This window comes from Castor canadensis, chromosome 10 (genome assembly GCF_047511655.1).
Source record: "Castor canadensis chromosome 10, mCasCan1.hap1v2, whole genome shotgun sequence".
NCBI lineage: Eukaryota > Metazoa > Chordata > Mammalia > Rodentia > Castoridae > Castor > Castor canadensis.
The window spans coordinates 124,849,665-124,875,978 of NC_133395.1; positions in this window are offsets into that span (position 1 = coordinate 124,849,665).

Below are 26,314 nucleotides of genomic sequence, written 5' to 3' on the forward strand. Positions count from 1 at the left end.
TTTCCCGTGGCTTCAAATGCTCTCAGAGATATTGCTTTCTCTCATAGCCTTTACCAAAGCAGGGTGTTCACAAAAGCTAGTACTGTGCCCGTGTGACCATTGCACGCTACTGTTTTTCTCGCTAAAAGAAAAATGGGAATGACATTTGAAACCTCTGCCAGCTGCAAAAAGATTTGTAAATTTCAGAAAGAAGAAAAGGGAACTTTTTAAAGCCAGGAAAAAAGCATTGGACCAAGAATTGGGAGACACACGTTCCTGTCCTGACTCCATCACTAAGTGTTCTGAAAGGGCGGGCAGCCCATTTACCTCTCCAGACCTCATGCCTAGGTGAATGAGTTGGTTAGATTGCCTCTAAGAAAGACTGGTTAGTGAAATGACTAATAAAGGGGACTTTGGGTACAGTTTTTGCATCCATTCATCAGTAAGTGAGGGATGCTATGTAGCCCCTCTAAACCTCAGTTTCTCTCTTTGTAAAATAGATATGATTATAGTACCTATCCCACAGGGTTAAGGATAGAATTAAGAAAGTAAATAAAGTGGTTGTCACACACTGTGCCTAGGTAAGTGCTAAGTATTAACTACTTTTTTAAAAAGATAATTTATATAATTGCTTTGCTTATAAAGAAATCAAGGCAAAGGAGTGTTCACATAATTGTTCATGAAATGAATTATCATATAATAACATCGAAAAATTCTACTTGCTATTTTTCTTCTTATCATCTTATATTCTTGAGGGGGTATATAAACATTTACACATGGGGAAATAAGGACAATTACTTTTTGTCTGGTGCTGGAGATCAAACTCAGGACTGTGCACATGCTAGGCAAGTGTTCTATCACCAAGTTAGGTTCTTTCCATCTTGCTTTGTTTTTGTGAGACAGGGTCTCACTGTGTAACTCAGGCTGGCTTAGAACTTGCTATGTAGCCCAAGCTGGCCTTGAACTCATCATTGTCTTGCCTCAGCTTCCTGAGTGCTGAGATTAGAGGTGTGTGCCACCATGCCTGGTGAAATACTTACAGAGGACATACCTGACATGAAAGTGATACTGCTATGCAGTCACCATGGAGATAAAAGTACTTTCACTGCATAAAACATAATTGGGAGTGGGTGGGGAAGATAAACACTCACAAAATAACTGAGATCGAGAAATAAGCAATCAAGCACCAAATTAGAGGAACAATGGCAAGTAAGACACACAAAAATACTCACGTTTCACTATCATTTTACTGACTTTAGAAAAGAACAAATCATCTAAAGTTAGACTTTGTCTAGAAGGGATTAATCAAAGAAGTATTGAAAAGGGCCTTTATTAAACAGCCTGACTCAGAAAATGTCCTGATTTATACTTAAAGGAACATTCCTGCATGCATGTATAAGATTGAAGCCTCCTTCATTCAGTATATTGTGTCATGAAAGTATAAAAAACCAATAAAGAAATGGGCAACTGAACTAAACAGAACTTTCTCAAAAGAAGAAATTCAACTGACCAAAAAACACATGAAAAAATGTTCACCATCTCTAGTCATGAAGGAAATGCAAATCAAAACCACACTAAGATTGCACCTCATCCCTGTTAGGATAGCTATCATCAAAAACACCACCAACAATAGGTGTTGGCGAGAATATGGGGGAAAAGGAAACTTGTACTCTGCCAAGATGCCCCACTACTGATGAATGGATTAAGAAAATGTGGTATTTATACACAATGGAGTTTTACTCAGTCATGAAGAAGAATGAAATCTTATCATTCACAAGTAAATGGATGGAACTGGAGAGCATCATTCTGAGTGAGGTTAGCCAGACTCAGAATGTATGTTCTCCCTCATATGCAGACTTTAGATCTAGGACAAATACAGCAATGTTTTTGGACTTGGGTCACACACTAAGGGGAGAGCACATATGGGATGTATGGAGATAGGTAGAAAACACAAAACATGAAAGTGTTTGATATCTCCACTGCAGAGGAGCTAATACAGAAACCTTAAAGTGACAGAGGTCACTATGGCAAGGTGACCAGGAAGTAGTGAAGAAGTCAGGTAGAGATGAATCAATTCAGGTTGTAGTACACTTGTGCATGGAAGCAATGCTAGGACTCTGTCTGTATAGCTATCCTTATCTCAACTAGCAAAAATGCTATGTCTTTCTTATTATTGCTTATGTCTTCTCTTCAACAAAATTGGAGAAAAGGGCAGAATAGGTTCTGTCTGGAAGCGAGGATGGGGGGCGGAGAGGGAAAGGGTGGGACAAGGGGGAGAAATGGCTCAAACAATGTATGCACATATGAATAAATGAATAAAAATAAATTTTTTTAAAAAGAAAAAAGTTGAAGAAGTCTAATGCTTCTCTGATTGGAGTGCTTTAATGGCTACTCTTCTTACTGAGTAAAAATCCCAAATTGTTATGATGACTTAAGAGGCCATACATTATATATGATCCCTTCTTTATCTCTGTTCTCATATATTCAGTCATTAAGCTAATATTTATTTAGTGTTTACATCAGATAGTCTGATGTGCAAAGGATTCAGCAATAAATAAAGCAGAAGAAAGTTTATATATATATATATATATATATATATATATATATATATATATATATATATATGAAACAGCAAAGGTCATAAAATCCATTGAATTTCATAAGCAAGACTGCTGATTGAGGAGGAAACAACAACATTATGTCTCGCCACTTATAAAATCTATCATTTGAGAGCTGTTGCTGAATGAGGTTGATCTGTTTGTGTCATCATCATTTGATCCATAAAAACAAGTGGTTCTATGACAGGTGTTGGAATACATGCAGCCGAGATGCTTGCTGTTGTTTGTCTGATGTATAGTTGGCAAATATTTTCTCCCACTCTGTGGGTGGTCTCTTCAGTTTAGAGACCATTTCTTTTGTTGTGCAGAAGCTTTTTAATTTTATGAAGTCCCATTTGTCCATCCTTTCTCTTAGTTGCTGAGCTGCTGGGGTTATATTGAGGAAGTCCTTGCCTATACCTATTACTCCAGAGTATTCCCTGCTCTTTCCTGTACTAACTTCAGAGTTTTGGGTCTGATATTAAGGTCCTTGATCCATTTTGAGATGATACGAGTTCAGGGTGATAAACATGGATCTAGTTTCAGCTTTTTGCAGCCAGATAACTACTTTTCCCAGCAACATTTGTTGAAGAGGCTGTCTTTTCTCCATCGTATGTTTTTGGTGACTTTGTCAAAATTAAGTTGGGCATAGTTGTGTAGATTCATATCTGAGTCCTCTATTCTGTTCCACTGGTCTTCATGTCTGTTTTTGTGCCAGTACCATGTTGTTTTTATTGCTATTGCTTTGTAATACAGCTTGAAGTCGGGTATTGTGATACTTCCAGCATTGCTCTTTTTGCTGAGTATTGCCTTGGCTATTCACAGTCTCTTGTGTTTCCAAATGAACTTTAGGGTAGATTTTTCAATCTCTGTGATGAATGTCATTGGGATTTTGATGGGAATTTCATTAAACATGTATATTGCTTTTGGTAGTATAGCCATTTTTACTATGTTGATTCTACCAATCCATGAACATGGGAGATCTTTCCATCTTCTATAGTCTTCCTTGATCTCTCTCTTCAGGGGTTTGTAGTTCTCCTTGTAGAGGTCATTCACATCCTTTGTTAGGTTTACTCCTAGGTATTTGATTTGTTTTTGAGGCTATTGTAAATGGAATTGTTTCCATATATTCTTTCTCAATTTCTTCATTGTTGGTGTATAGAAAAGCTAATGATTTTTGTAAGTTGATTTTGTGTCCTGCTACCTTGCTGAAGCTGTTTATGGTGTCTCGGCGTTTTGGGGTAGAGTTTTTTGGGTCTGTAAGATATATGATCATGTCATCTGCAAATAGGGATATTTTGACAGTTTCTTTCCCTATTTGTATTCCTTTTATTTCTTCTTCTTGCCTAATTACTCTGGCTAGGAATTCCAGTACTACATTGAAATAGGAGTGGGGATAGTGGGCACCCTTGTCCCTGATTTTCAGAAAATATCTGTTTTTTTTCATTAAGTATGATGTTGGCTATAGGTTTGTCATATATACCCTTTACCATGTTGAAGTACTTTCCTTCTATTCTTAGTTTTCTTAGAGCTTTTATCATGAAGTGGTGTTGGATCTTATCAAAGGCTTTTTCTGCATCTATTGAGATGATCAAGTGGTTTTTGTCTTTGCTTCTATTGATGTGCTGTATTACATTTATAGATTTGCATATGTTGAATAACCCAGTATCCCTGGGATGAAGCCGACTTGGTGGTGGTAAATGATCTTTCTGATGTGTCATTGGATTCAGTTTGCCATTATTTTATTGAGGATTTTTGCATCGATGTTCATTAAGGAGATTGGCCTATAGTTCTCCTTTTTGGAGTTGTCTTTGGTTTTGGGATGAGTGTAATACTGGCTTCATAAAATGAGTTATGCAGTGTTCCTTCCCTTTCTATTTCATGGAACAGTTTAAGGAGGGTTGGTATTAGTTTTTCTTTAAAGGTCTGATAGAATTCAGCCAAGAATCCATCAGGTCCTGGACTTTTCTTTTCTTAGGAGACTCTTTATTGCTGCTTCAATTTCATTTTGGGTTATAGATCTATTCTGGTGATTAGTATCCTCTTGATTCAATTTTTGATTGTTACAAGTATCTAGAAATTTGTTCATTTCTTTAAGATTTTTAAATTTATTAGAATATAGGTTCTCAAAGTAGTCTCTGATGATTCCCTGGATTTCCATGCAGTTTGTTATCTCTCTTTTTGCATTTCTGATTTTACTGATTTGGGTTTTTTCTCTCCTCATTTTAGTCAGGTTTACCAGGGGTCTGTCAATCTTATTCATTTTTTCAAAGAACCAGCTTTTTCTTTCACTGATTCTTTGTATGTTTTTTGTTTGTTTCTATTTCATTAATTTCGACCCTTATTTTTATTATTTCTCTCTTTCTGCTTGTTTTGGGATTTTCTTGTTCTTGTTTTTCTAGGAGTTTGAGATGTAGCATTAGGTCATTGATTTGAGGTCTTTCTGTCCTTTTATCATATGCAGTCATGGCTATAAACTTTCCTCTTAGGACTGCCTTTGCTGTGTCCCATAGATTCTGGTAGGTCATGTTTTCGTTTTCATTAACTTCCAGGAACCTTTTAATTTCCTCTTTTATCTCATCAATGACCCATTGATCATTGAGCAATGTGTTGTTCAGCTTCCAATTGTTTGTATGTTTTCTACTTGTTTTTGCTTTTTTGTTGAGTTCCAGTTTTAATGCATTGTGATCAGATAGAATGCATGGGATTATTTCTATTTTCTTAAATTTGCTGAGGCTTGCTTTGTGCCCTAAGATATGATCAATTTTGGAGAAGGTTCCATGGGCTGCTAAGAAGAATGTATTCTGTGCAGAAGTTGGATGAAATATTCTATAGACATCAGGTAGGTCCTTTTGATCTATGGTGTGAGGTAGATCTAGAATTTTTTTATTGAGTTTTTTGTTTGGATGACCTATCTATTGGTGATAGGGGAGTACTAAAGTCTCCCACTACCACTGTGTTGGAGTTTATATATGTTTTTAGGTCCTTCAGAGTATGATTGATGAAATTGGGTGCATTGATGTTGGGTGCATATAGGTTGATAATTGTTATTTCCTTTTGGTGTATTTCCCCTTTTATTAGTATGGAATGTCCTTCTTTATCTCGTTTGATCAATGTAAGTTTGAAGTCTACTTTGTCTGAGATTAGTATTGCTACCTCTGCCTGTTTTCAGAGGCCGTTGGCTTGGTAAAGCTTCTCCCAGCCTTTCACCCTAAGGCAGTGTTTGTTTCTGTCAGTGAGATGGGTCTCTTATAAGCAACAGATTGTGGAATCTTCCTTTTTAATCCAGTTTGCCAATCGGTGTCTTTCGATGGGGGAATTAATTCCATTAATATTCAGTGTTAGTATTGATAAGTATGTGGTGATTCCTGTCATGTAGTTGTCTTTGTTGTCTAAGAGTTTGATATGTGTAGCTGAATCAATGTTACTCTCTACTTTCTTGCCTTTTCTTCTCCTGTGGTTTGGTATTGTCTGCCCTTTCATGGTTTTGTTTGCTTTCATTTTCTGTGTGCAGAATTCCTTTAAAAATCTTTTGTAGTGGTGGCTTTGTGGTCACATATTGTTTTAGTTTCTGCTTATCATGGAAGACTTTTATTGCGCCATCTATTTTGCATGATAGTTTTGTTAAGTAGAGTATCCTGGGGTTGAAGTTATTTTCATTCACTGCCTGGAAGACCTCATTTCATGCTCTCCTTGCTTTTAAGGTTTCTGTTGAGAAATCTGCTGTGATTTTGATGGCTTTACGTTTGTATGTTATTTGGTTTTTCTCTGTTACAGCTTTCAGTATTCTTTCTCTAGTCTCTGTGCTTGTTGTTTTAATGATAATATGTTGTGGGGTAGTTCTAGTTCGGTCAAGTCTGTTTGGTGTCCTAGAGGCTTCCTGTACCTGAATGGGCATAGTTTTCTCTAGATTTGGGAAATTTTGTGTGTTATTTTGTTGAATATATTACCCATTCCTTTTGCTTGCACCTCTTCTCCTTTAATGCCCATGATTCTCAGGTTTGGTCTTTTGATGGAGTCGATTAACTCTTGCATATTCCTTTCACAGGTCTTGAGTTGTTTGACTAATAGCTCTTCAGTTTTTCCTTTAATTTCCATTTCATCCTCAAGTTCTGAGATTCTGTCTTTTGTTTGTTCTAGTCTGCTGGAGTGGCCTTCCATTGTGTTTTGCATGTCTTTGCATTCTTTTTTCTGAGGTCTTCCATAGCATCGTTCACTTCCTCTTTAATATTGTCAATTTACATCTTTAATTCATTTATCTCTCTATTTATAGTATTCTCTGCTTCACTTTGTTGTTTATTTAGGGCTCCTATGAGTTCATTTATTTGTTTTTGTGTCTTCTCATATTCTTAATTTTTGTTGTCTTGGAATTTCTTGAGTGCCTCTTCTCTGTTTTGGTTGACCATGTCTAGTAACATCTCTATGAAATTCTCAGTGATTGCTTGCAGGATTCTTCTTTTACTGTGTTCTTATGGGCTTCATTGGGTTCCTTGCATAGTTTATCTTTGTTTTGTTGGACTTTGGAACTGGGAATGTTTTCTTCATTTCTCTCTGAATCCTGTATTAATTCATGTTTTGAGGGGAGAATGGTTTCCATCCCTTTTTTGTCTTCCTATCACTCCACTTGGCATTGTTCAACTATGTTCTTGTTAGGCTATTGGTGGTTTCAGTCACCTGTTTTCTTTCCCTTGATTTAATTTTGTTCTGTGGGTGTGTTGGGTTTTAGGTTAGCATATGTATGCTGTTTCTGTCCCTGGTCTGAGTGTAATTTAGTATTAGCTAACTCACAATAGTAAAACTAACAAAACAAAAAAAGAAAGAAAACTACAGAAATCAACAGGGAGAGGTGGACGAACAAACAGGGAACAAAACAAACAAACAAACACATAAAACAATTCCAGGTTCAGGAACAATGGAATTTCAGTCTTAGTAGTTCTGGTGTTACTTCTTCAGCATCCAGTCCTGGTGTTGGTATTTAAGCAGAAGCTCTGTCTTAGTCTCACCAGGTGGTTGGGGAGACTTGCCAGTTATTTTTCCTGTCTTTCAGCAGCAACTGCTTAGTCAGCTCCTCCCTCAGTGAAATGCAGCTTGTCCTCAGATTCCGGAGATCAGCTGTGTAGCCCACCAGCCATCTTGCTATTGGTCTGCTGGATGTCTCCCAAGCAAGTTTGTCTGGTGGTGCAGAAGCCCTCCTGTTTTCTCAGTGTAACGTGGCATAGAGATGCTTTGTAAGGGCTGGGGGTTTCAGGGTTTTGAAATTTTGATTCTTCTTTGTGCTTTGTTTCTGCCAAGTGTGGCTCCAGTGTCTCAGCAAGATTTTTGATTTACGGAGCTCATGCTGTCTGCTTTTGCACTCTAGTCACAATCTTGGATCCCCCCTGACTTGACGAAGAGACTGCCAGGATCTGCTGTATTCAGTGACTGGAAGTAAAATGTTTCCAAGGCTTGAATTACAACCTGGGATCTCTGCAGTAGGGGATTTGTGGAACTCCCCCCCTTCTAAGTTGGTTCTTTAACTCTTGGCATTAGCACTGGACCTCCAGGTGGCACCACGGGCTCAAATTCTTCTGCAGGAGCCCAACTTCTTCAAAAACTTTTAAAGGATTTAAAGTAGACTAGACTACAAAAAGGAAGACCCTTTTGGAGGTTTCAGTCAAGGTCGCCGGCAAGATTGCTTTGGGCCTGAGGCACAGCAGAACATTCTGGGAGCTTTGCCTATACAATTTTATTGATGAAAAAGTAGTATCAGGGCCAGGTTTGGTGGCTTACACCTGTAATCCTAAACTACTTGGTAAGCAGAGATCAGGAGGCTCACAGTTTGAGGCCAACCCAAGTGAGATCCCATCTTAACCAATAAAAGCTGGGTGTGGTGCCATGTGCCTGTCACCCCAGGTCCTCAGGAGGCATAATTAGGAGGATTGTGGTTCAGGCCAGCTTCAGCAAAAATGTGAGACCCTATGCAAAAAATAAAGTAAAAAGGGATTGGGGTGTGGCTGAAGTGGAAGAGTACCTGCTTAGCACAAGGTCTAAGTTCAAATCCCAGTACTGCCAAAAAAAAAAAAAAACCCTCCAGTGGTATCTGATTTTGATTCTACCATAAATTGTCCCTTGATTCACACACATTCTTCTCTCCTCGGGGACCATTGACAAACACAGTCCAGAACTGTCAATCAAGCCAGCAGATTCTGAAAGAGCCTGTGCTATCCTGCACATCACCCATGTCTTCAAACCCAGGGTGTCATTTTAATTCAGATACATCTTTCCCACAAGCTCCCAGTGGGTGAGTCCCTGGATTTCTGCCTCAGTGATCCTTCATCCCTGGTATGCTTGTGTTTTCCAGGAAGCATAGTGGTTCCATTTGTTTCAGATCTCATCCTATCACAAGATTTCATCTGCCAACGTGTGGAGGGGTGAGTCCATTATTCCAAAGAACAAAAAAAAAAAATTATTCATAACCTCCACTACCTTCTCCCACAAAATACTCCAAAATAATTATCTTTAAAACATCACAATTACTGATAATTGTGATAAACAGATTTTCTCTTTTAATTTATCTATATCATCTTTGAGTTTAGTCTTTGTCAATTAACTACATAGTTAATTTCTTTATGTAGTGAGAAAGTTAGACACTACTTGCCAAAGCCTAACCAACTGTCAGCTCTTCACTAATCACTACTTTCTGTGTGCACTTATGCTATTTTGGCCACTATTCTTCACATAGATTTTATTTAATTCTCCCAGGGTCCAGAGGTGGGTACTTCTTGACCTTCATTATTCTGATGAACAATGAACCTCAAACAGGAAGAGAATTTGCCTGCAGGAACCCAGCTAGGAACTGACAGAAGGGGGATAAAAAAATCAGGCAGCTCTGGTGCTGACATCCTGACTGTTAATCATTGTTCTGCATGGCTGCTAACTTACTATTATACCAGCAGCCAAACACTGGATGATCACCTTACATTGATATAATTTTCCTAAATAGTGCATTGTTTATAGAGAGTGCAATGAAGATCAAGAGAACAAGCATTGGGGTCAGACCACCACCAGCTTTTGCTTCTTATTCTATCAATTAATATTCATTTGACCTTGGGCAAATGCTTAACCTCTCTGAACTCAGTTTTCTTCTGTCTCAAGTGAGAAAATTAAAGAATCATCTTCCTGGGGTGTTTATGAGAATTAAACATGAAAAAAGACTAAAAAAACCAGACCATGTACTTAGTACAGTGCTATGTGCCCAGTGCTCAATAAATATTACTGAGTATTATTATTATTATAGCATAATTATGAAGAATTATTATTTAATAAAATGAGGATGTGACACTGATTTTATTGAAAGAGATCAGAACTCTTTGGGTGGCAGTTGTGGGGAGGGAACCAGGACAGAGGGCAGTTTGTTGCACAGAAAAAATGCCAAAGTGCTAGGAAACAGGTGTTGCAGGCAGCAATTTTAGTTAAACCCACAATGCAACTTCCAGCCCCATGGAATTATTATGTTTTCTCTTTCTTAGTAAGGATTCACATCTGGATATAAAGTTCAAATACAGACTCTCTCAGAAGGAGGGTGCACGAGAGCTGCTTCCACAGACAGCTTGGCTGCTGTTCAGGGCACTCAGGTTGTATGTCTCTTGTTTTCCCCTGAATTATTTATCCTGAGCATCTGTGTTACATTATCTTTACATAATGTCACAACGGAAATGAGAGAATGGATGCTCCTTTCTCATTTGCCCACTGACAGCAAATGTACCCTGCAGCTTCCAGGTGTCTTTTTCTGTTTTTTTTGCTACTCATTTATCCAGCTATCTCCCTGTCAAGTGGGGCACATCCCTTCTCCTCAGGGACTGAATGAAGTCAGCCTCCAGTCAGCTCTAGGATGACAGACAGTCCCAGCTCCACTTAAAGATAAGCACAATCGATCTCTTTTAAGAACTCCACAGCTCAGCAACCGTGATTGCCTAAGAAACCTACACTGCAACTAATGTTTGTTTCTCAGCCACTGAAATATAAATGGCCTCTGCATGTGGGCTGGAATCCCAAGGCCCAGACCCAACTGGAAACTTCCTGGACACTGTGACTATTTGGGAAGCTATTTCAGAGGATCTGCTAGAGTTCCTGTAAAATACCTAGAAACCAGAATAATAACAATTCAACAATCTTGATATTTATTAGGCACTAAAATATGCTAGAAATTAAGTCATAAAATTTACATGAACTCACTTGAATGTCACCAAAATCCTATGAGATAGGTATCCTAGTCCTGATTTAAAGGAAGAAATTTAGTTTCAGAGAAATTAAGTGAGTGTCCTGGCCAAGGTCACTATTGAATAGGTAGCAATAGCTCAGCTTCAACCCCAAATCTCAGCCACTTCTCTTTCCTTCTATCTTTGATTAGTGTTAGCACTGTATATCTTTTACCATCCTTTTAGTTTTGAGTAGTCCATGTCTTTATATTGAAAGTGGTTTTCTCGAAAGTCAGCCTATAATTGAGTTTCATATTTATTTCAGTTGAGTATCTCTGAATTTTAATTCAAAGGTTTATACCATTTACATTTAATGTATGTTTGGGGTTAATCTATCATCTTACTACTTATTTTTTTTTTTATGGGATAAATCATCTTTTATTTTCAGGCTTTTCATTATGATATTTCCTCACAAGCATACAGTGTATTTTGATCAAACTCAACCCCTCGTTGCTCTTTCTTAACCTCTCCCTCTTTTAAACCTCTTTAGGGATCATTATCCTATTTTTATATATGCATATGAAGTACATTCCCCCACTCACCCTCTCTCCTTTTACCTTTCCCTTACTATTGGTTCAAATCTCTAAATAGTCTCCCTGTTTTACACTCTTGTCATTCTTTTTTTTTTTTTTTTCCAGGTTTAGGTTCCACATATAAGAGAGAGAGCATGTGATATTTGTCTTTCTTAGTCTGGCTTATTTCACTTAACATGATGATTTTCAGTTCTATCCATTTTTCCTGCAAATGACATAACTTCATTCTTTTTCCTTCTTTCTTTTACTTTTTGGTGGTCCTGGGGCTTGAACTTGGGACCTTATGATTGCTAGGCAGATGCTCTACCACTTGAGCCATGCCTCCAACTCAGTCTTCTTTATGGCTGAATAATATTCGATTCTGGACTTATAAGTCAGCTTTTCTTTTTATTTCCTCATTTTTGAAGGAGATGCATACTGGCTTATATTGATAGATGTGACTTCATAAACAGAAATATAACATTCTATAAAAAACATGGCTGTGTAGATGTAAGAGAGGTGTACATTGTTTATCAGAATAAAAATATTGATACTTCATTAACAAAGAGGTTGCCTGGCCACTGAGGTTCCCAGTAGCCCTGGGGAGGCCTTTGGGATCAAGGCTACTACTGCCTGTTTTGCATCATATACATTTCCATCTCTTGAGGCTCCCCAGTTCTCACCTTTCCCAAGTCTCTTGGTCTAAGCTATTAATTTTGAATTCCCTCCTGTCCCATAGTGCCTTGCTCTTTGAACTCTGCCCTGCTGTCTCACTTCAGGTCATTTGTCCCACACTGTGACCTCCTTGCTAGGTTTACTCTGTTTATTAAGATGCTCTTCCTTTACCTCCATCAATGTCCCCATGTTCTGTTCTTCTGAAGGACACATAGAAAATGTCTGGAAAGAATCCAGTGCTTTCTTGGTTATTCAGAAGAAAGTGGACCCCCAAGTTTCTTCAAAGTGGACCCCTGGGGGTTCCAGGCCATTAGGCTAAGACAGATGCTACCTCCTAACCTGGCAATATTCTGGGGATTCTTTCCCTGTGGATCTAACTCTTCATCCTCAAAATGGTGGGCATCCCATCCTCGCGACAAGGGACCAGTCTTCTGGGAAGCTGAGCAAGGAGAGGTTTGAGGACTCATTTCCTGGAGTCCATCAGGAGTTGATTGTTCCCTGAGCTGCAAAGGCTGAGTTAGGTCCCTAAACCTCACAGCAGCCCTCCAAGGCAGGGATTTTTGTCTCCACTTTATGGTGAGTTAACCAGCTTCAGAATGCTGAGCAACTTCTCCAAGGCACTCATGTACTAAGGGGCAGAGCACCAGGTATTGCACAGTGTATCTTAGGGCTGTCTTATTTTCTATTTTGTCTGGTCTGTTCTTTGTTTTTATTTTATTTTTTGGAATTATTTTGGGTTGACTGTTATTTCATTTTATCTCTACTATTGGCTTATTAGGGTTTTTTCTTTCTTTTTTTTATTGGATGCTATGGATTTCATTATATGTTCTGGTCATGATTGCTTTCATATCTTTCAGGTAATATTATATCACCTCACATATTACACCAGAGAACTTCTATGAGATTTGTTTTTTAAGATTGATGATAGAAGATGTAGGATTTGAATAATCATGACTGGCCACCAAGATCATTAAGAGAAACTCACAAGGTCCCTGAACTTGGACAAGAGGGAGCCCTACACTGGGACTCTTACTTTGTAGGCAAAAAGATTAAAAGAAATAAACTTAAGAATACATGTGGGTGTCTGTCACTTGGGATCCAGCCATCCACGCCTTTGAAGCATGATCCATAACTTTAATCATCACTGGGTTCAGACCCAGGAAAAGGTCTCTTCACATCGCCTATCTACTAAAACAACCGGTGGTCACTTCCAAGTTCATTAAGATGTGTGGATTGTGCTGCCACTGATGTAGGAGATAGATGCTGCCATGGAATGTAGGGAGACATTAAAGAGGTAGAAGAGCTTAGGAAAGAGATCAGAGCAAACAACCTATACAAATCCCTCTCCCAGGGGCTGGGGGAGTAGTTCAAGAGACAGAGTGCCTGCCTAGCAAGTGCAAGGCCCTGAGTTCAAACCCCAATACCACCAAAAAAAAAAAAAAAAAAAAAAGAAAAGCCCTCTCTCAGGTTGTAAGAATGGAATAGAAAAAAGAAAACCATTTTTCATCTGAATGTCCACTTTTTTGATACTCTTGGTTTTCCAGTTCATGGTTCTGGAGATATTTTGAAAATTAGCATGGGATTCACAGCAACTGCATGTGGTAGCTGGGGAATATATTAAATTTTCCATATTACTCCCAAATGCATATGTATGTCAGTCTATGCTGGACTATGCATGAACTGTCACTGATGTTCTATTTTGGCAACCAGGCAGACATTGAAGTCTGGTATGGCAGTCTTATTTTTATAAATGTAGACAATGCAAATTAAAAGGAACAGATTAGTATTTAGTTAAAATTTATAATTATAGTTAGTATTCCAAACTTTTAATTTTAAAAATTACTTCAGATAATTAAAAATATTTTTAGGAAATATTTAATGATTTTAAGCTCAATTTTTACCATTTAGTTTAATTTTTATTTCTGATGAAATATACTAAAACATAAAGCACATTGAACACTTTTACAAGTCACTTTTTAAATCTATAGATTATTGTCAATGGAATACAAAATTGATAAAAACATATTTGTAGCAATACAATTAGTAATTTTTCTAAAATGAAGGCCAGAAAAATAATTTTTGTAATAAATATATAGTCATATAAGAATTATTTTTATTTTATTGCTCATCCAAATGTCATTATTTTAATAGCAGAGCACCTACAATGGGACTTAAAAATTAAATTCAGTTGCCTTTGATATTTGGCAAACTATAGTTGTATAAGAAAGATACCTTTACACATGTTTTTGAGTTTGCATAGTGAAGATACATTTTCCAAGGTAGGAAGATAGGCTTGGCTTTATGTAATCATTTATTAGATGAATTTGTGGCTTTTAAATATTTAGATCTATTGTGTATGTGCATAGAGTATCATTTATTTTTCCCCAGGCCCCACAAAAGTCATGGTCATATGAAGGGAACCAAGAATTTTTTCCAGACACAATTGGGGATGTGTGTCTCTTAGGAAATGACCACAGTCACACTCCAAAGGGAATATCTACAGTACTATATCCTAGGTCCATGCTCACAAAAACTTTTCCTTAATATCAATGAACTAAAAAGTTCTGGACATCAATTGGCTCTTTAATTAACCTTGACAAACCAAAAGGTTTTTTTCAGAGCAGGAGGCTGTTTGAAGAACTTCAAATTCATTTTTGCACATACCACCAAGAAATCCAGTTCCCACATCTGTCACCAATCTTGCCTAGCCTCAGCAGTGTGCTCTGTTTCTATCTGCCCAGATCAAATAGAGTCTCTCTCAGACCCTCCTTCTCCTAAATTTTCTCCTCTGGACCTTTCTCTACTTTAGCCTCCTCTGTAACATCAAAATTCCTCTGCTCTATTTCCCATGCCTCCTGGGCTTGCTCTCTGCCTGGCATGAAGTCTTCCTGATGGTCTCATTAAATCTCTTGCCTTGGAAAGGGGCAAGGTAAGAACGCAGGGAGGCCCGAAGCTCTTCTTACAGCAGAAAGATGCTGGTACCTCCAGACTCAGGGAAGTAAGAAACCCAGGCAAAAGAAGACAGTCAATGAATCTGTTTCTTTTCCTCAAAATGAGAGTGAGGGCAGAGCTGTGGAGAATCCCAACTGCAGTTTATCCCCCCGACCCCATTCCAACCAAGTTGCCAGTCTTTCTGTTTCTTATGCTGAGGAGTTTTCCAGGGTACAGTAAGAAGATGGAAGATGACGACTCTCTTTCCTTTCTTTATAAAAACTTGAGCTCACGGAAAACATTATGTTAGGTTTTCTAGCAATGGGGAGAAAAGAGAGGGTTTTTGTTGTTGTTGTTGTTGTTTTAACTCCTTGACTGGGAAGTTGATGGAGGTTAGGAGGCTCCATGACCACTGAAGACCACACCCTATCCCCTTACAGTTTCTTACAGATAAACCCAAAGCTTTCAGGGCACAACCCTCACATATGCTTAAGAAAACTGAATCCAGGGACTGGGGATGTAGCTCAGTGATAGAACACTTGCTTAGCACTCACAAGGTCCTGAGTTTGATCCCCTGCACTGCAAAAAAACAAGACAAAAAGCAAAAGAAAAAAACAAACATAAAGCTAACTGAACCTAGTCTTGGGATTCTTATTCTTACCTGTGCATTCCAAATAAGACAACAGTTGCTAATGTTAAGCAATCTTGTGAGTGTAGATATGAGTATATCAGTAAAAACTGGTGTGGACAAAACCTTGGCACAAGAGAAGTCTACATGGAGCCCCGCTAATGACTAGGGTCAGTAGAATGATGACTCTTTGTTGGATGTGGGCTTTTATCTAAGCCTTTGAACTTTGGGATCGTTTTGGATTTACTGAAAAATTATAGAGACAGTATATAGAGTTCCCATGTTTATATTTTACCCATTTTCCTTACTCCTATCATCTAACATTACCATGGAACATTTGCCAAAACTAAGAAAGTGATATGGGTACATTACTATTAATTAACCTCCAGACTTCATTCTGATTGTACCAGTTTTTTCACTGATGTCCTTCCTGTAGTAGGATCCAGTCTGGGCATATTACATTTAATTGTCATGCCTTCCAGTCTTCTCTGGTCTGTAGCAATTTCTCCGTCTTTTCTTGTTTTCCATAACATTGACTACCTTGATGAGTGCACTGGATATTTGTAGAAAATCTCCCAATGTGGATTTTCTGACATTTCCTCTTGTGATTAGACTGTAGCATGGTTTGGGGCAACAAATACCACAGGGAAAAGTGCCTTTCTCATTCCATTATAGCACAGTTCGTATATTGACTACTCTTACACACTAGAACTTGTAGATTAAGAATCACAGTTGTTATTTATACATTCATATACAACAGGGTATATGCTTAGCCTGCTGCTGTCTGAGAGAATCAACTCTAATCACTACAATCAAAGTAGACTTCCACAGTTTTTTTTTTCTTTATTCATATGTGCATACAATGATTGGGTCATTACTCCCCTCTTCCCCTGACCCCTCCTTTTCATAGTGTGGAATAAATTTAGAATTCATGATAAGAATCACAAGAAGGACACTTACCAAGGTTATTTAAAAACAATTATTCCTTACCTCACTTTCACCACATCGCTCAGCTCTTGGCGTCATACAGGTCATGATGTAGGCATTAATCAAAATGTTTCCTCCAGCTTTGCTGGAAATTCTGACCCATGGATAATGATTGATGGTCCCTTCTCAGGGACTGGATGACTGTCCCTGGGAGAAACTGAACATCTGACAGGGGCAGAGAGGATTGGCAAGGCTGAGTGACACTTCAACAGCAGGCACACAGCTGTTCTGGCAGGAAGACACTCTACCTTTCTTTGCCACAGAGTTCCTGGATGTTGACAGACTTATTTGAACATACAGAAATCGAGACTTCAGATCAGGTGTGGATTTTGTCATTATTATATTAATAGAAACCACCAAGACTGATAGTCTTTAAATGGAGATGTTGTGATGTGCAATGAAGGAGTCATTAAAGAGAAGGTTCAAGAAGTTGCAGGAACCCATAATTCAGCATTGACTGACGGAGCAGGGGCTCAGTACACTGTTAGTCAGTGTGGAAGTGAAAGCACTATCTCTTGCTTTTCTTGGCCAAATAAGAACTTATACATCTCCTTATCTTTTCCTCCATTAAGGGTGGGGAGCTTTTATTTATTACACATTGGTGTGTCTGCCATTAATATTTTCTCATTGCTTTTCATTCACAAAGAAGAATTTGATAACATTTAAAAGGAGAAAAAGGATGTGTGCAATGGTTAAAATACTTAATGAATGTCAAGACTGCAAGTTTCATTGTGGGGTGTGGGTGTCAGATTCATGCAAGTTATACAGTTACATAGAGAACAAATCTTAAGTATGGGGAGGAAGGAGTTATACCAGCAAATCAGCCCTTAATTGTAGGCTGCATAAGAAAATGAATGCTAGCCCCTCATTTTCACAAATGTAAGTTCTGTGCTAAATGAAGTTAGCTCATACCAATGGGCCTGCCAAGTACAATTTAGGTTGAACCAGTAACACAAAGATAAAATGAAAATGCATGTTTCATTTTGTTCTTAAAGAAGGAGAAGGAACTGTCTGGCACATGCTTAGGCACAGGTGTATCCATTCATAGCAGCACTTTCATTAACCTAGGTCTGTGGAACTGGAATGGAGTATCTCTCCAGCATCAGCAGAGATCTCCTGGAGGTCAAGATCCTGATCTGGTGGAATTGGGATTTTCCTTCTCCTAACTTTGCCACTATGGCAGTCTTTAGGAGATAAGGAAATAAGAACAGTGTCAAGACCAAAGTCTGTCCTGTCAAGTTTCTCTTTCTTTCTCCCCTCTCCACCTCTCTCTGTTAAATACTTCTGATACAATGTTCAGGAAGAAAAATGATAATCTGATTTGAGAAAAATAATAAAGTAGACTAATTATGAAGGTAAAACATCTATTTCAATTGAAAGTATGTACTACTTATAGGCAACTCTTATGAGGAACCATAAAGTATACTAAAGTTTTTGAGATAGTTCTTCCCCTGCCCATACTGGGGATTCAGTCCATAGCCTAGTTGCTGGCTAGGCAAGCAACTCTACCACTTTTAAGCCACTCCCCTACTCTGTTCTTTACATGCATTATTTTTCAGTCCTTTCAGCAACCCAGTAAGGTCCAAATTACATTAACCTATTATACAGACAAGGTGGAATCACTTGCTCTAAGTAACAGTTGGTAAGTGATGAGGTCAGAATTCAAATGTAGACAGCCTGGTGCAAGCACTCAATGGCTTATTCAGCATCTTCTTCCTTTCCTTTCTGTCCTAGAGAAGACTACCGAACTAAAATGAGATAAGATGGGATTGAATCACTGGTAGAAAACAAAAGTAATCATTAAATAACCAGGTGTTATGAAGCTGGACCACAAACCATCTTGCCAGCACTGGGTAGTAAAAGAATTGTTTTGGTCTATTTGACTTTAGCTTTGTGTTGAAACCCATCATTCTGTTTAATGAACTTGAAAATTTTGTCCCTACCTTTTTTCTTTCTTTTCACTTCCCCTTTCCTTCCTCCCTCCCCTTCTTTCTTTTTTCCTTCCTTCCTTCCTTCTTCCCTTCTTTTCTCACTTCTCTTTCTCCTTCCTTCCTTCCTTCCTTTTTTTTTGAGACAAAGTCTCCTATGTATACCAGGCTGACCTCAATCTCACAATCCTCCTGCCTCCACTTCCTGAGTGCTGGGATTACAGACGTGTACGAGCATTTCCAACTTGGTCCCCATTTTCTTGCATTTGTATTTGTTCTTCCTATTGCCTAGCCAGTCTTCCCGCTTCCCCTTGACATTCACATAACTTGGTTCTTTGTTTTAATCTGATCTCTGCTTCAATGCTTCTTCCTCCAAGAAGCCTTCCTTAACCATACTTCCTATAAGAGCACTCTGCATTACAAAACCTTCCCTTCTCCTATTCTGTTCTGTCCATTTAATAGTATTTATTGTTAACTGATGTTTTGTTAAAAAAGAAAAGACAGAAATAAATAAAATAAAGATAAAAGAAAAAACCGAGCAGTGTACCTATAAGTGACTTGGCTAATTCATCAATACAGAATATAGAGTAGATCCATTTGTGCCAAGTAAAAGTTGGGTATTTCAGAGGTTTAGAAGATTTGGGAGACACTGTCTAGTCATATGTCATCACTAAAAAGGTGAGAACAGTGATATTGCTAAGTTAGATTAGCTTAAGTGTATCTGACATTTTCTGAAATAACAAAGAATGGGTATTGTTGACAAAACCCCAAAATTTAGGGCTAAAAATCAAAGCAAGTTTCTATTTAAAAATCTCCAGCACAAACATGACTTGAGTCCATTTCCCATAGTACATAAGCCGTATTAGTAAGTGTCTGGGGAAAAAATAAGCTATTTAATGCCCCTGACATTATACTTACAACCCCCCTATACACAATGCCTAAAATATGCATATCCTTTGATTAATTTTACCTATAGGTAAATATTTGTTTGGGTAGGCAAAGATGTATGCAGTGTTCTTAACAGTCAAAAATCAGAAACAAATGTCTACCAGTAGAAAACTGGCTATGTACATCACGGTACATACATATAGTGGATTCACTCTAGCAGTTTAAAATTATGTAGGTCTGGAGGGTTGGCAGAGTGGCTTAAGTGATAGAGCATCTGCCTAGCAAATGTAAGTTCCTGAGTTCAAATCCTAGTACAACCAAAAAAGATTATGTAGGTCTGTACTTTCTAATATGAAGATGTTTGTGATTTGTTACATATAAATAGATGTTAAGTTTTTGTAAAGTACATTGCTTCTATTAAAAATGTATGTATAAATATGTGTGTTTATGTGCATATAGATACAGAATTATTTACATACAAACACAAAAGAAAAAGTTTTAAAAGACATTGCTTTGAATGTTAATAGACTTTCAACTGTGTAAATTATAAATATTTAAAATTTTTTCTTTTCTATAATTTTTAAATATTAAAAAAATAAGTATATGGCAATTTTGGACTGAAAATATACAAAAAGTCCATTGCAGAATTGTAATTTATAGGAGTAAATGGGAGTTTATAATTCATTGAATGCCACATAGTTCAAGAAACTCTTCCATTTCACAGAAAAGAAAACTAAGACCCAGAAGGTAAATTGACTTATCGGAGGCTTAGAGTTGACGTTCTCCTCAGTTGGCCTTCCACCTTACCACCCCAGCAGGTGCTCCATGAGTGTGGGGATTGATGTGATTGGCTGGTATTGATGTGGAGGAGTCTTAGGGTGATCTCATTCCACTGTTGAACTGTGGTAGAAAATCTCACAGTGGGAACAGAGCTCTTTCAATTTCCCCCTCTGCACCAATTATACAAGTCTCTGTTTTCCATTGATTAGGACACTTCCCTGCAGAGGGGTGATAGAAATTGTTCATGGAAGATTTCCTCTGACTGGGAATGCATTTAATTATCCCCACACCACTGTCTAACGTTCAGTCTTCATTGAAAGAAATATTTTCTCTAAAAACACATTTTATTTTATTTTTTCTTTTCTTTTTTATTTATTAGCTTATTATAGTTGTATCGGGGTACATTGTGAAATTTACGAAAGTGCTTACACTATATCTTAGCTAGATTCACACCCCTCCATCTTTTTCCTTCATTCCCCCTCCCCCATTCTTAGAACAGTTTCAGTTGTCCCATATTCATACTCAAATATGGAGTACTTCCACCATACTCACCCTCCTTCACCCTTTCTTTATGTCTACCCTCTCCCACTGGTACCAACCCTTAAACAGGACTTGTTTTACCTTCCTATCTTTCATTTAAAAAAATTTAAATTAATTTTTGATGGTACTAGGGTTTGAACTCAGGGCCTCATGCTTGCTAAGCAGGTGCTCTACCACTCGAGCCACTCCTCCCTCCTTTTATGTATGTATTTTCAAGATAGGATCTCGTGAACTATTTGTCTGGGCTGGCTTCAATATGTAATCCTCCTGATCGCTGCCTCTTGAGTAGCTAGGATTACAAGTGCGAGCCTTTTTTTTTTTTTAAAGACATCTTTGTTTATGATGGTTGTATAGGGAGTTTTATTGTGACATTTCCATATATATATTATACACCAAATTGGTTCCTCCCTTCCATTATTCTCCTTTCTACCTTAGTTCCCTTCTTATGGCGATTTCAACAGTTTGAATAATCCATCCTCATTCTTGTATGGAAAATTCATCAGCCATATTTACCTTCTTTACTTTCTTCATTTACCCTTTTTTTCTGATTAGTGTTCTTTCTTTAGTGTGACCTGTTTTTCATTCTTGTCCTTCCTTGTTTATATGTCTATTCATTGTTCAGTGGGATTTTTGTGTTTGTATTTTTCCTGTAACTCTATTGTGCTTAAGTCAATCTCATTTAGATCTTCTGAATGAATTATTTTATATGAAACCTATTTTGAAAGAGGGGGCAGTGCTGAAGATGATAATAAAAATATTCGAGATCTATATCCCCTATAATTTGTAGTGTTAAATACTGTACTTTTAAGAAAGAAAGTGGATTGGTAATGAGCAATTATGTCCAGTATGTATTTGGGGGGCAGTACTGGGGTTTGAACTCAGGACCTCATGCTTGCTAGGCAAGTGCTCTACCACTTCAGCAATATCCCCAGGCCTTAAAAATTATCTTTTAAGGAGGCAAGATGCTCAGATGCCAGTTGTATGTTCAATGCTGAGTTTGGAAAGCTGATTTCTATGATCTTTTGATGATGAGGTAGCAAAAGAAGGGAGAAAAATAAGTCTATTGATGCCTCATGATTGCCTAAGACTATTACATTTTTCAATCTGAAATAGATGAGAATTCTTGGATTTTTGCACAACCTCCTAGTTCAGTGGTTCACTGAATGAAATGAAGAAATGACTATAAGTTTCAGTAACCACCAGTAGCATCTTCTTGTGTCTTGACCAATGACTGGAAATCAAGCAACCCTATCCGTCTTTATCAAAGGATCAACAGAAACACACAAAAAACCCTCCCTCAATGACAACCCCAGTGGTGCTGGATATCAGTGGAGCTGTTTGAACATAATATATATTTTTAAAAAGATTGAGGGGAGAAATAACTCTCTGCTGCCATCTTTCTTGCCAACAGCTTACTGCCTGCAAAACTGTTATCCAGTGAGAAAAGCTTTGTATTTATTAGGGAAATCAGAGCTAACCCAGGAAGTGTGCGACAAGAGACATTTAATTTCCTCCTCAGTAGGACATCTTAATAGATGGTGGCTTAGCTGATCCTTTATCTACTGCCTTCTGTAGCAAAGTGGTGTGAATGGTAAATTGATTGCATTAAGTAACCAGAGCGCTGAATTTTGTTGTCCTGGGTTTTTCTTTTCCTCTTTCCTTTTTAAACTTTCTTCAGAATGAGTTTTCTCCTCAGCAGTGTGACTCACATGTTTTGCCCTTTGCCTTTCAGGACATTATCTACTTCGCAAAAAATATCCCAGGGCAAAATTGTTGGACTAAAAATATAGTTCAAATGCCTTTGCTCTTTGAGGATTGTTTAGATTTGTTTAGGACATATAATTTGCTTGAAAACATGTGGTCCTGATTTATGTAAGTATACTGACAACATGAATGACAATGTTGAATACAAAAACCAACTTGTGAATCAACTTCCCTACATACTTTATTATAGGTTGGTCTAATCTTTATATGAATGGAATTATGCAATGTGGTATAAAGAGCCCTAGAATGGAAGACAAAAGGCCTAGGTTTTAGTTTGTGCTCCAAGCTAAATAGCTATATAACTTTGAACAAATTACTATATTAGTTTATCCTTTTTGTTGTTGTTGTTGTTGAAGTTTTAGCAAAGATTTATTTTAGAATAATAGGATAAAGTAGGGAGAAGTGGTGGGAGGAGAGAGAGAGAAAGAAATATTTCCTGCCCCCTCACGTAGGAAATTGGAGTAAATATTCCTCCTTTTAAATTAAATTAAAATTTCAAAGAATAATGTGGCTATTAAGGCAAAATATTTACACTTTTCCTTTCTTCCTTCCCTCCTTCCTCCTCCTTCCTTCCCTATCCTCCTTCCTTCTTTCTTTTCTTCCCATACAAAAGGTTGGTTATATATGTATATATATATATGTATATATATTATGCTGTGTAGTCCATCCCTAGGACTTACTTATCCTGTGTAACTGAAACTTTGTAGCCTTCGACCATTACCTCCCTCTTTCCCATGTTCCTCAGTTCCCAATAACCATCAGCACACTCTCTGCTCTAAGAGTTGGACTGTTTTACATTCTCATGTAAGTAGGCTCATTCAGTATTTGTCCTTGCACTTTGTCTTATTTCACTGAGTATAATGCTCTCTAGGTTCATCCGTGTTGTCTCAGTTGACAGGATTTCCTTCTCTTTTGTTGTGTGAATAATTGTATTAGTTTTCTATTGCTGCCATAACAAATCACTATAAACTCATTTGCTTAAAACAACGCAAATGTCTCTTATTTCATAGTCCTGAAGGTCATGAGTCCAATAGGCTCAACTGGTTGCTGTGCTCTGAGCATCCCACAAGGATGAAATCCAGATGATGACTAGGCACACTCTTATCTGGATTCCCTGGAGGAGAATCCCCTTCCAAGCACACTCATTACAGGCTGGTGGCAGAATGTGACTGCATGTAGCCATAGGCCTGAGGTCACTGTTTCCTTGTTGGTTGTTGGTTAGGGGTGGGTCTAGAATTCTAGAGGCCTCCTACATTCCCTGACTCTGGGTCCTTCCTCTTCAAAGCCAGCAACAGTGGGGTGATTCTTTCAGAGGCTTCCATCTCTCTGAGGCTAGCCAGGAAATTTTTCTGCTTTTAAGGCAATTCAAGATAAACTCTCCATCTCTGGCCCTAATCCTGTCTGTCAAGTCAATTTGACTATATACCACAATGTTCTCACAGGTTCTGGGGACTGGAGGGTGAGCCTCTTTGGAGGAGTATTAGTGCTTATCATGTGTACTTTCTTTGGTTGCATCAGCTTCTTTACCTTCACAAGACAGAAGTTTGAAGATATCAGTGTTTCTTAGAGTATGTTGAAAGCATCCCTCTGCAGGACCGTGACATAAATTTACGGGGTCCTGGGTCTGGATCTGATGTTAAACAGCCCTGAAGCACACAATAAGATTGTTATTCCCAAGTCAGGCTCTTTCAAGTCTTCATATTAAAGCAGGGAAAAAGTCTGTTTGGTGCTGGCATTTCTTTTAAACTGCTCTAACACTTGCTTACTCTTTTTTATTTGGGTAGAATTTGAAAAGAGAGAGAGAGGAGAGAGAGTGGACCCCAAGTTTGGGAGCCTGTGTACCTAGTGAAATTCAATAATGTGATTTAAATTTCATTGTATCAATTTAAACTACTAACTTCTTTTTATGGAAAATTGGTGTTGGTTTTCTATTTGTGGCATTCTTGTAAATTTTAATTTGAAAATCAATATATGCAGAAAATAAAAGAAGTCAATATGAAGAAAAGTATTGAGAAGCAACAATTCAATAGAGAAACAGATAAGGCCAATACTGTAAAGGTGATACAGGAATGATGGAAGACACAGGCATTCTACATAAACTCTTATAACCCCCTGAGCTCCAAAAAGTTAATTTAACCAATAGGAAAATTTTCCAAAGCTTGGAAAAGCACTTAAAAAGAGGCTATCCAAGGAACTTATGAAAAGTTACTTTGTTTTATTAATAATCAGAAAATGCAAATCAGAGCCACAATGAGATACCATTTCACACTCACCAGAAAGACAAAAATTAGAAAGCATGACAGTTTCAAATGTGGCAAGAAGGTATGGCAATGGGAATTCTCATTTACTGCTGTGAGGATCTCCTGGCCAGTGTGAGTAGGTCCCTTGACCTGACTGAGAGCGAATGGAGATTAAGAAAAAGGCACAAAGACAGACATAGAAAAAGCTGGGGTCGAGTGGGTCCAACACTCCTGATGAGAGATGCCAGTGACCTCTTACACCTCCAAGTACATTTATTTATACAGCAAGTATGGGAAAGCAGGGTGAAATGCAGGTGGGGTTCTCATGGGTCCAGTTGCGTAGGTGGCAGGAACAGAGCAGCTGTGGTATGTTGTTATTTAATACAGACTATCCTGACTAGGTTAGCATGTCCTGTTTTTCTTGCAAGGCAGCCTTGCTGAACCTTGTCTCCCCTTGGTTGGGTCCTTACCTATCAGTCAAGAGGCTCTTGACAGAGCTGTGCTCATGTCAAGGTCTATTTCCACTGCCTCAGTCTACCCTCTTGCAAGGCAGCCTTGCTGAACCTTGTTCATTTCCTCCGTGCTGGGGCCTTGCCTTCTCAGCACACAGAACCTTGACATGGCCTTCCTCATATCAAGGTTTCTTCTCAGTCTGTTTAGTTACTAGTCTCTCACATGGGGGATGTAAAGTAGTACTCTAAGGAAAACTTGTGAATGACTTTGAACAAGACCAAAAAGTTTACCTCCCACCCACCTTTTTTTGCTCTTGTTATTTTGGAGATAGAGTATAACTTTTGGCCCAGGCTGGCCTTGAACCTGTGATCTTCTTGCCTCAGCGTCCTGAGTAGCTGGGATTACAGGCATGTGTAAACCACAGGTGCCATAGTTGAATATTAACAAATAAAAATATGTCTGGCCCAGTGTGTGCTTGGGTCACTATAACAAAATAGCACTGGGTAGCTTATAAACAACAGAAATTTATTTCTCACTGTGCTGGAGGCTGGGAAGTCCAAAATTAAGGTAGATTTGTTGTCTGGCAAGGGTTTATTTCCTAGTTTATACATAGCACCTTCTAGCTGTGTCTTCATATGCTATAAGGGACTAGAGTCCATTGGGCCTATTTTATAAGAACTAGTCCTCATCTATTCATGAGGCCATGATGACCTATTCACTTCCCCTGAAACTTCATCTCCTAATCCTATTGCTTGGGGGTTTAGGACTTCAACATATGAATTTTGGGGAGACACAAACATTCATATTATAGCACTTAGAAACTTCATTCTAGAAGAATTCACATGCAACAGAAAACACATACAAGAATATTCAAAGAAATACTATTTATAAAAGCCAATAAATAAATAAATAAACTCAAAGCTTCTCAACAATAGAATAAATTAGGATATATTCACATGATGGAATATTATGCAGTGAAAATGAATGAAATGCACCTATGCCCAAAATGGTTGAATAAGGAACGTGATATTTAGTAAAGCAATTCAGACACAAAAGAATAAATATTTATAATTCCATTTACATAAGCTTCAAAGAGATAAAGTTAAACTACCTTGTTTAGAAATGCATGCTCGGGCTGGCAGAGTAGCCCAATCAGTTAAGAGCACCTGCCTAGC